The sequence below is a fragment of the Bombus affinis genome, chromosome 1, assembly GCF_024516045.1.
Source record: "Bombus affinis isolate iyBomAffi1 chromosome 1, iyBomAffi1.2, whole genome shotgun sequence".
NCBI classification, from domain to species: Eukaryota; Metazoa; Arthropoda; class Insecta; order Hymenoptera; family Apidae; genus Bombus; species Bombus affinis.
In genome coordinates, this window is record NC_066344.1 from 17,302,198 (window position 1) to 17,315,001 (window position 12,804).

At 29.1% G+C, this 12,804-nt stretch overlaps 1 protein-coding gene and 1 non-coding gene across 3 annotated transcripts in view; one reads left to right on the plus strand and one right to left on the minus strand.

Moving 5' to 3' along the window:
- Window positions 1–3,908, minus strand: part of LOC126917702 (sodium-independent sulfate anion transporter-like) — a 37,804-nt gene extending 33,896 nt beyond the window's left edge. The window contains exon 1 of one of the 2 annotated variants that reach the window (XM_050724912.1): window positions 3,779–3,908. The gene's annotated coding sequence lies outside the window, so the exon portion shown is untranslated. The other variant, XM_050724903.1, reaches the window with a different exon arrangement.
- Window positions 3,909–10,602: 6,694 nt separating this feature from the next.
- On the plus strand, window positions 10,603–10,684 carry Trnas-gcu (transfer RNA serine (anticodon GCU)). Its single transcript has one exon. It is a non-coding gene; the product is annotated as a tRNA-Ser (tRNA).
- The last annotated feature ends 2,120 nt before the right edge of the window (window positions 10,685–12,804 follow it).

Below are 12,804 nucleotides of genomic sequence, written 5' to 3' on the forward strand. Positions count from 1 at the left end.
AACTCGCGACAAAAATAATTCTTGCCTATGTTTATCCTTCATCAGGAGAGCAAAAACATACGCTAGAATCTTTAATCTCTGTCAATATTTCAGCTCTTTGAAATAAAAGTACACAATTCTTGTAAGTGTACATGCCTATAATTATTTATATCGCAGGAGAATTATACCCAATTAAGTCACGAAGCTGTGAATGTTATGATAAAAGTTTTCTTTTGTAAAATTAGTTAATTTTTAATCAATAATAAATCGAGGTATCTTTTTCGTATTGTCTATTCCATCATGCGATGAATATAGCTTCTCTATTACTAAAGTTAAAAGAATTTGACACGAGTTGTTGTTATTTCTGTAAAATAAACCAATTTTTAGCTGCGAAGGAAACATTATGCTTTTGGCACGGTTATATTTGATTTAAATTTTAAATTGCTTGGCACTACGCTTCTCTTTTTCTGTCGCCGTAAGTAGTTTAATCTTGTTTTCTATTGGCCTAAATTCTGATTCCGCTAAATTCCTGAATGTTTAACACGCACGTTAGCATGTTAAAACTTTCAATGTATCGGGTATAATACAAAAAGCTATGATGTTATTCGAATTGGCGATCCAATTGTTTTGAACGAGACCGTACCATATACAGTGGCTCACGGAAGTATCTGGTCATTTATAGTAAAAAACTTTCATTCACAGATTATATGCGTTCTATAACATATTTTGAAACTTTATTATCACTGTAAAATTTAAACTCGGTCGGTAAATGTACATAACGTACAAGATGCATAACTGCAAACATTTAATAAAAATACAAATGTATAATATAATATAATATAATATAATATCATTTATATTATATTATTTTATGCCAATAATAATTACATCATTATAATAATATTATTATATTATCTTATTATAATTATAATTTAAACATTATTATAAAATACGTTATTAATATGGTAGGTAATTGGCCGTTTAAATACTTTTGTGATTTTTGCGAAATATATACTTACATTAAATATCTTTTAACGTCTATGTACATTTTCAGAATCGTTTCAGGCTTTACTAACACACACAGTCAGTGGTACTAGGCTTTCATATTAATGAAATTTTTAAATCTTTAGAAATATTTAGGTATTTAGAAATGTGGGAATATTTTCATAAGCCATTGTACTTCTCTTCTTCTTTCCTCTTTTTTACTGTTACATTCCAAGCAGCCATACAAAGCCGTTTTTTTTACGAGTTTTTGTAACTAGATTACACGCGAATTTTTCACTAGATACAATTTTCATTTACGTATTCACGGCTATTCGTCTAAGTATATGTGCGAAAGTTTATTAGAAGGCCTATAATCCTACATAAAGGCGGATGATGCTTTCTCTGAACGATTTCAACGAACATTACGAAGCGATCAGTGAATTGATACATTTCATTCAATGTTTTGTGTGGCGACGCGACGCGACGCGACGCGACGCTTGAAATGAAAATCGTTCGGCCATGTATACAACGCGATAAAGAGTTGGAAAGACTCTTTGATTCAATTTTTTATAGTTATTCGTTTGAAACAATGCTTCAAGATGCGAATCTGCCTAGCAGTTTCATTCTATTATTTGTTGTTAATTGTTGTTATATCTAATATATCTCATCAGAGATAAACAAACATTGCCTTAATACATATACTCGTAGTATATATATTAGTTACATTTTATCTTAGTTAGATATATAATATCTTAGTTACATATTTTATCTATTTTAATAAATTTGTATTGCTAAATACTGTTTTTAAACATTGTGTTTACGAATGAAATTTCAAGGATTAGTTCCATATATGTTTAGTTATTATCTGCAAGAATGTGAAGGAACTGAGGCATTTGTGGTATTTTTAATTCATGGAAATTGTTATTCGTGTGTTTTATCTTGTGAAGTAGTTTCAAGTAATGTACCTATTATTATAATGTATTACCTGTACTTCGGTAAAACAATATACAATTCGCTTTATTTATGTATTTTAATAACGTTCAGTTCATGTAATTTTTACGTATTATCTTGTTCCTTATTAGACGAAACAATATTATATTTTTATTTATTTCAATATCAATTTACGTAAACTATAATATATAATTTATAAGAAATGATTTATGTAAGTTATAGTAATAATTGGTATAAAAATCGACACGTTTAATATGGATATTACACAAGCGTATAATATAATTCTGTAGATATCAAGTAAAAGAGTTCTCATGGAATTATTACCACGGTAATTAATTCAATTCTGTCTAAACTTTCAGAATATGTAATTTACCTCAAAGAAGAGACATATGCCTTTTATAATTTCTTTCTTCTACGTTTAAACGTAGTTATCTGTTCAAACAGATAGTTAGTAGTTATCAAAATCTATTTAAACTTAAATTAATCATTTTCATATATTAGTAAACTTATATATTTATATATATATGTATATATATATATATATGTGTGTGTGTGTGTGTGCATATTTCTTTTATATGTATTATTAGATTTGTTTATTATATATTATTGGATATATTGTGGCAAATATATACAATACAAATTATTTAAGGAGTTAAAACGTTACAAAAATTTGTTATATTTCTTCCTTGTATTATTTGTCGTTTCTGTTCTATCTGTTATTTGTTATTTCTATTATACTTTTTATTTTTATTCTTATAATTCTTTTCCTTTCATTGCTTGTTATTTATCGATTTTATTTTCATGGAGATATTTTATATTATGATATTATTGTTATATACCATTTGTGATATAAAATATTTAGATTACGAATTTTTATGCAAATTTATATTTTTATAGACATAACTAACGGAATAGAGAGAAGAGCATAAGTAGAGATTCATTTTACATATTAAAAATTATTATAACGTATACCCTTTTCTGAATGTTTCATATATTTTGGTATATTACATATATGTATGCATTCTGTACATTTTTGTATTATTAAATTTCACATAAATTCATAAAAATCCGCGGTATAAGAATATATAATAAATAAAGTAAATAATCTGTTCTGTAAAAAAGGTTAAAAACAATTTCCATTGGAATTGATATTTCAGAGTCTCGTGTACTAACGATTCTTTGTTTTTTAATTTTATTACACGTTCTAAAATCCGTTGATATCCGTTCGAAGTCATCCTACAAGCTATTATAAACTTCATTTAACATTAACCCATTCTACTTTCTCGTAGTTTTCGATCCTATGGTCGTACACGATATCATCGATTGAAAATAGAAACACCATGCTAATCTCGCATACATAAATACCTTGTATCAATGTCACATCACAGCCAACAGTGAACCACGGTAATTGTAATTCCTAAAGCCATCATGACCAGTAGCGTGTCCACTGGCGTGTTGTTTTCCCTGCGAACGCCACGATCGTTCTGTTTCTTTTTTCTCTTCTTTTCCGAGAATACTCGCGAAGAGTTCACTGGCGTCGCGTCAAATGTGTTTCCGTACACAGTTTTACAGCTTCCACGCAAAAACTGAACGCTACGATCGCGAGAAATTCAGCGAGAAATTTTCACCACGTGCGATCGCCACCGTATAAGAAACACTCGAAAAATTCGTTTCAGATTATTAACAAAAGTAAATAGGTAAAAGAGCTGCGCGTTCCGTGAAAAATTTAGGTTACCGTTTGATCGAGAAAGTAACACTGGTATGTTTTCGCTGAATTGGTCGATGTGTTTCGATGCGAATCGAACAGAAATCTTTATAAACGTTCGAACGTTGCAAACCGTGTGTCTCTGAGGGGAACGCTCACCTGAGCTGAAACTTGACAGCCGAGAATTCGCCTTTGCGCGGTGCGCTGATGCGTCTGCGCATTAATACCCATCTCTCCTAAAACATCGTCACGTGCTTCTGAGTCAGTCCACGCTACACGTTGGTCACTGTACTACACGCTACACGGTACCGTGCGTTGAAACGCGATGAAAATAAGGAAAGAGATGGCCGGCGTAAATCCCCGGAAACCCACCAATATCTTGTTAAAAAATGCAAATAACTCGACTCGACTGAACACTTTCCTTACAAAAAGCCTTCGGTGAGTATATTCGTTTCTCTAACGTAACATGTGGTACGAACTCCAACGTAATGAAACCTGTTCGACTCGCTTCAGGTATTTGTTTCGCACAACTTTTTCTGCTTTTCTCTCTTTGTTGAATAGTCATTTTGAATTAATAGATTAACATTTGTCGACACGCGTGATCTGGGAATTATATGATATTTCAATAATTTATGTGAAAGGGTTTAGGGAGGAATAAAAACGAACAGACTTTTGTTCCATATGATACTTTTCTTTCATCTAGGTTATAAAATACATATTTAGTGATAAAATTTCCAGCTATGTTAATGCTCTGTCGTGTAATGTACTAAAACAAATATTTGTTTGGCAATGGAATTCCAGTTGTTCAAATTTTATTTTATTTTTATAACGAATTTACATTGTGAAGATCTTGGAACATATCTTTTCTAATATAAATAGTAATATAATTTAAGCTTTTTATGATTTAAGCATTATTAAAAATAGATTTAAATATCTTTCATAGTAACTTTATAACGTTGAAATCTTAAAATATGGCATTTTTTAAATATAAATATTAACATATATCAATTTATCAAATTTCAATTATTACCAAAAATAGGTGCAAATTGTAAAAAAGATATTATTATCGGAATTTGTAGTTTCTATGTGTATACACATGTTACGAATCTCTTTAATTTAAAATTGATATCAATCATCCAATCTCTGCTTGTTAATGTTAAACAAGATTATTAGATCGTTCTAACGATTTTGAAATCGTTATTGCAACAAAGAATAAGAAACAAATTAGGAATGCAATCGGATGATGATATCTCTTAATCAGCGGGCTGAAAATATGACGTTCGAATTTCCTAAACAAGATTCAGATTACTTGTAAATAGATTGTATTTGGAGATATGTTCTCGAGCGTCATTAGTGCATAATGTAGATAACTTTGTATTGCTATATCTATTAAAGTATATTGTAGATTTAATATGTTATAGACAGCCAAATACAGAAAAAGATAGAAAATTTAACAGATTTATTTTTGTTTCTTGTGTGAATTCTATTAAATTTATCAACTTTATTGTTGTAAATATTAACTTATAAATTTTAATAATTATATATGTATTGAGAAATATGAATATTCCTCTCATGTAGAAAGATATATTGGCATACTATTAACATGGATCATTCATATTCTAATAAAGTTATCAATGTATTAATAAGTTACATTTAAAGTTCTAGTTATCTAAAAGATACATAAAAGAGTATTATAAACTAGGTTTGTATACTAAATCCTGTACTACACAGCTCCTGACCTACATGATAGAAGCGCTTTTTATATCAACAATCTGTTTCTTCAGAAAAAATGTCTCCTCAAGCTAATGAAAGATGAATATAGATATTGTTTAAGAAAATTAAGTGTATTATTCGCACCTTACAAATATGTATATTTTTATATGAATCAATTATTTTAAATAGGTATATCATTTCTATTACTACAGCAAAAGATCAAGAAAATAAAAGGAAACATTTCAATACTATATAAATATGACAGATTTTTTAATTGATTTAACGAAAGACTTAAGTAAAATTGTTTGAAAACTTAACTTTCATAAATAATTATATTTCTCTTGTATGTTTTTTAACATTACATTATATCGATTTATTGTATCATTCATTATAATGCAAAATACAAACAATAATTAAAAAATTGCTCACTCGATTTTTATGATGCAATCAATAATTTGGATGCTACTTATACGTTCTGAATTACCAACGGTTATTGAGCAATATTTCCCAATGCATTAGATATATAATACATTATGCAATCCATTACTTATTGTATCTATTGTTCTTAATAATTAATAAATATTATTCACAAAGATTATACATAGTATTATAAAGCGTATTCTTCTAATGAATGAAATTCAAAGAACTTTGAGAAAGGGTAATAAAAAAAAAAAAATAAAGAACAGTAACTTTAACTTGGTAGGAATTCGTAAACATTTGGAGATATGAATTAACACGACAAAGCATGACATACAGAAACTGTTATGGTCTTTTGTTATTAAAATCTACCGCTAATGAAAGTGTGATTTTCTAAAAAATTCTCTTACCGTGATAATATTAATTACTGTCTACCAGTTATAACGTTACATAACACGATCAGTAGTCGCGTGGATCATTAAGGATAAGCTCAGTTGCCTTCTTTACGAGTTCGAGAGATCTTTTCTACGTGTCTGCTTGCTATCTTGCATTTTGTTTCCGTTCTCTTACATCACAAGCAGACGTAGTGGCGCATATTTGCCACAAATGGAATTCATGTGAATTCATACCTATTGTTAGCGTAATCAAGCCAGTAAATAATATCGTCGTTCAAAGCACGTTGCAAATCGAATCGAACGGAATGGAAAAAAAAGAAACGTCATTTACGATTTACCAGTTGCATTGGATTCGGTTCCCTGGGAGTTAACATCCGGCTTTATTGTGCCTGGCACGTTTTTCCTATAGAAAAGAACTTTGTTCCGTTGAAACGTGTAGTTCTTGATGGACCTTCGATCTAGAATGGGATTTACTGTAATAGAGGAAAAAAAAGAATATGTTACAATATCGGTAATTCATTTTTACGTCATTTGTGGTATGTCCACAATGGAAAAATAGAATTCCTTTCTTCGTGTACATTGGAATTACCCTAAAGTTAAGGCAATCGGTAAACCACGTTACGTTTTGAAATCCCAGAAAGAGTTTCTTCAATGAAACAATAGAAAAGTTCGCAGAATGGTTTACCTGCGTATCATTCTTCTATTATTATATACACACACGCGCGCGCGTACCTTCAATTATTTATATGCAATTATCATCTTCGATAATTGCATCCTTTGAAATGTTGGTAAACTTCGAGAGATAATCTATTTTTTACCCTACTATATAAGTTTCAAGTGACTATAAATTTTGTCTTAACGGATATTCCATACGTTAACCTTATGTCCGTAGTTAGTACTTTATCGTGATCGATTTTTTTAAAGAGCTAAAAGCACGTACATTATTGAGTGTTTGCGATAAAAAATTTTCATTGGAAACCAATTAATTCGTTGATAAACGAAATTGTTTGATCGATTGTCCATGTAAGTTCTATCATTATCGGTAACCCTATTTTAATATGCATTGCCCTTGATAAATTACGTAACATAATATGACTGATTTTAAACAAATGACCAGACGTCGCCGATCTAATTGAACAAAAACTCTCTGTGTTTTCAAACTGATGATATTATTTTTATAACACTAAACTATATATATTATAATAATATGTATTATATATATTATTATGTATATTATACTTAAATATATTATTATATATTATTCAATTATATGATTGCCTTCAGATTATCTGAATAATGAAAAATTCACATTTTTCGGTTATTAAGTTTGGTTTCTAAATGACTAAATTTCAATTTGATTAAAATAAAATAAAATGGACAAATGAAATTTTAAAGGATATTTCAAATTAAGTTTGGAAAATAATTCTCATATTATCTTACCTGTATATACCATAATTATATTTTATTATATTTGTATGTATATCGTACTATCGATAATATGAAGAAAGAAAATACGTATATATTTCAAAGTATCAAATTTTTGTTTCAATAAAAGAATCAATAAAATAATAACAAAACTCCTTTTCTTTCATCTTCGATAACAATGTGAATAAAATTAAATATTAAACTGGCTGAATAACATTTATATTATTAATTACTTTTTGTTTATCAGTCTCTGCAATAAGGAAAAGAAACAAAAATGAAAGCGTTTAATTGTGGAAAAGAGTAACTTTAAAAGCGCATTCAAGTGTAATACCGAATAATTTAACTGCTTGTGAATACTTATAATGAATGCGCAGTGCAGTTTGTTCGCGTTGCGTAGATTTCATTACAATTACCAGTTCCTGCAATTTTAATTTGCTACCACCGAGGACGTCGAGATTACAACGTCAGCATACATTTCCTTCGAGTTACGGTTACTTTTGTCGTTTTCCATTTAGTTAACTAATACTTGCTCGAATCACGGTAATGTATCTTGAATAATAATATAATGTGTCGTTTTCATTAGTCATTTGCTTCCCTTATGAACATATGAAATAGTACTTACTCGTTTCACGTAATAAAGGAATTATGTGAAATGCGTGAAAGACGATTGTAACGTTGTTTAATGTGCCAAATACGTCGATATGTCGGTTTTAGAAGAGCAGTTAAACTTAAGGATTCTTGTAAGGACACGAATAATATTGTTCGAAGATTGGTTAGAAACTGCTTCGCTAAAACGTGAAGTTCATGGAAATGAAGTGCGTCGACTTGAGAGATAATCATGCGATTTAAAGACTGCTTAACTTTTCGCCCGATACTCGTTCAGAAATTTGTGGACGATACGATTGGTAGATTTATATTAATAATATATGAACGTTACAAAAATATATGAATTAATGACAATTTATCTATCTATCTATTTCCTTGTAGAATCAACAGATACGTACATACTAACACTAAAAAAAATCCGAACATTTCCTTATTTCTAAGAAGATAAGTTAGTTTAGGTATAAAATAGGATGGACTGCAATAGTTATATAAAAATCATAGCTGTGTATAATAGTATATTATCACTCGATTAAATTTGTGTTTTTAGAGGCAATACGGAGTAATAAAACTGTTATTAAATCTTATAGAATTATCACTTGACGATTATTTGTCTATCCTCCAATTTTTTAATTATAAGATATCTGATATTAATATAAACAGCGATATTTAAATCGGAAATGTATATAATTAGTAATGTATATGTATAATAAGTACAGATAAGTACAGACATATGTATATTATTACCATGTTTATTTTATAGGTAACTTATATTTATAGCCTGATTATTTTGGAAAAAGACAGTAAATGTTGCTTCTAATTTATAATTCATCATCGATTTGAACATTTCGATAAAATTTATATAGATACCTACCGTTATTACAAATTGGCAAAAATGCCCTGATACTTATAAGCCGTGGTGTATATTATGCGAAATATAAAATCTTATCAATGGTATATTAAAATTAAATACTTTTAAATACTTTTAAATACCGTTGCTTGAACTAATCACGATATCCTAACTATCAATTTAAAAAGTTTTCTTTATCTTATCTATACAGCTTGGTACACGAATTCTTTCAATAAGAAGCTCCTTAAATGATAAATTGCTTTATAATGCCAATTTTACTACTGAATATTAACTTTTATGAATATGTTTTGTGTTATAATGCTCTACAGCTGTTCAATAAAGTGTAAAATCAAACTACATTAGATTTTATCAGAGATAACTGTCCATGTACTTTTGAATGGTAATGTGAACAGATAAATTCAATGCACGTGACTCTTCGTTATCTATGATCGAACGTGCATTGTTTCAAGTTGACAATTACTTGCATTCCTTATAAATTTTTATAAAACACGTTAATGCCCACCTCCGTTATTCCAGAAGCATTTTCCGCACGCCCCACTATGTTTTCCTTTCTTTCCACCTTCTCTGAATCGCTGATTAAGTTATGTAATCCAGCTTTGGTGCTATACCCGTGTTTCTGAGATCGAGAACCATAGGCAATTTGCTCTTTATACTTTGCGTGTATTTTAATGCAGTAGAATCTTCGTTATCCGAACGAATCACGATACATACTATTCGGATAATCGAATAACTTTGAATAAAATTGTAACAATTCCTTTCAGTTCCTATTCTTTTATTGCAATCTTTGCTACAAGGAATCATCCCCAAATTTTACATTAATTGACGTTGCAAGAATTAATTGTTCTTCTAGTTAGTCCTCTGATAACCTAAGTGCTGCTGCAGTTTACTTAAGAGACCAATATTGTTGTAGCAATTTAATCACATCGGTATTAAACTAAATGTTATTATTATTTTAAATTGAATATATTATTTATAATTGCTATATTTAAAATATGATACGTTTATGTTTAGAGAGGTGTGAGAGGCCAATACGTGTATTACTGGTTGATATAATACAGAGATTGCAAATTTTACCAGATAGATTGTGTTCATTACGTAATTGACAGATTATATTGATAAATTAAATTATTATAACAGATGTACAGATTATTTATAATTGTCATATTTAAAATACGATATGTCAATGCTTATAAAAATATAGGAAGCAGATACTTACTAAATATGGATATAAATTAAATAGCAACTGAAAGACTTCAATTTCTACCAGATAAATTGCATTCATTGTGTAATTAACAAATTGTGTTCTAGATTCGTGTAATGTTGGCGGTGCTAGTCTACTCGTTCGCATCGAATATTCTTGCTCATTAAATCGGAATGATGGAACCGTACAAATGCTGTAGATGAATATTAATGACTGCCATCTGGAGTTAAGAATATTTGGATGATGTCAGGAGCAAGGATAACGGTATGATGTATAAATTATATAATATAATACATGCTAGATTTATTTTAAGAACAGATGCCATAAAATATATTCGCTAAAACAGGGGTTCACATCGGACGAGGTGGCCGAGTGGTTAAGGCGTTGGACTGCTAATCCAATGTGCTCTGCACGCGTGGGTTCGAATCCCATCCTCGTCGAATTCGCTTTTTGTTACTTTGCAAAACATTCTAGTTCATAAGGTATGTACAATTGGAGAAAGTTGCTAAAAAAATTGACGACTCTTTAATGTCCGAGAGTCAGAAGTTTGTTGAACTCGATGTAAAAAGAAAAGTGCAGCAGTAGAAATTCAGAATGTATATTTAAAATACATTTATATGTAGTATTTATTTAAAATAAAATTTTATTATGTATGTAATACGTTATTATTAAATTGTAATATTTTGAATACATGAATTTTTTGAAACAAATACAGAATCAGATATTTAATTAAAAAGCAGTTCAGTTCTAAGTAACTACATGGATCATTTGTTTGCTGGTACGTATTTGAAAATTATTTTCTATTACTTACAGCAAAATTCCATGTATCTGAATTTGTCGGGGAACGAAGAGTTTATATTTTATATAACTGGAATTCATAAAATAAGAGCTTACCAAATTTTCCCATTATTTACTATTTTTGGTTCATACAATAGGAGCTTGCGTTTAAGCAAGCGAATTCAAGTAGCGAAATTTCAGTTATACAAAGTTTAGTTAACATTAACTGAAATTTTGTTCAAACGAATGGAGTCCAGTTAGATGAAGTTCCATTGTATATGTATTAATTTATTATTATTTTAGAAACAATGATTAATGACTTTTCGTTACACATACCTAAAAAAAATTTTACGACTCTTTAGTGAACCACAAGTACTAAAAAAAAGGAAGTAAAATTTTATTACTTATGTAACACGTTGTTATCAAATTATGATATTGGATAAACTAATTTTATTGAAATAGCATATTTGAAAAGCTTAGTTTAGTTTGAAGTCAGTACGTAGATTGTTTGTTTAATAAAATATTTTCCATTATTTATATATATTCCAATTTATTATTACTTTATAGACACTGTTTAATGATTTTTCAATAAGTATAATATATTCATTAAAATCCCTAAAATCCGCTTCTACAAATATTGTAGAGTACGAGTATTGAATTTATAAATGTATGTTTATTACATACATGTTAATTAGCTCAAATGAATTAAGATATATTTATTCGAGAACTACGTAGTATTTACGTATATTTGTGCACATTTTCTCCCTTTCTCTTCAAACATGATATAAAATAATTGATGTACAGTATAATACAAGATATGAAGCACGTATATCTAACCACGAATTTAGCCAAGATTGTATTAAACAAGTTTATGTAATGGAGTAAATTTTTATAATTGACGAACCGGCAAAATCGAATTTATTTGTTTAATTTTTAAATATCCTCTTCGAATAGAGGTATTACCTGTATTACCGTCGATGGCTTCTCGTCGTTACACAATCAATTATGTAACTGAGGAATGTGCTTCATGTTCGATCATGAATTTTTTTGTGGAGTCGTTCCAATGGTGTTCGAATAGACCACCGAGATTTGACGTCAATAGAATTGAAAACAAAGTGGGATAATGAAAAACGTGTGTAAAATGTACACGGTAAATTAGTTTGCTAATGTGTAATTAGCAGAACACCCCCTAGTCGTTTGCATTATTCATTACGTCTTCGTATCGTAAGAAACAATCACATTTAATGGATTTTCCTTAGCGCAAGTGACTGCATTAGGCTTATGTATTACCGGAGTACATAATTGTATATTATAAATTATCATGCGAGCAACGATCTACTTGTTTGATGAAGCATGACACTGGTAGTTCGCAGAAACATATTAAGTAATAAAATCAACTAGTGTATGCCATTTTTCACTAGCAAATAGCGATGTAAGTAGTATTCAATAGTAGAGATGATAAAATATAATTTTTCTCGTTTATTTATACCTATAAATTATGTATTAATTTATTGAGTCATATTTTTTATAGTATTGTCCATTTTACGCTACAAAAAGTTTAAACGCTGAGTCATAGTGTAGTTTGTATAATTTCTTAGTAAGAAGTCCATCAAAGTGAAATTCATTGTTTCCTTAGAACGCAATCACCTTTGATATATTGTAGAATGCAGGCACGTGTACGAGTGAGTAATTGAATGGATATAAATTCGTCATTTGATAGGAATTAGTTAATTTATGCGATTTTTTAACGTAATAGTCTATAAATTATAAATAAGAATATATA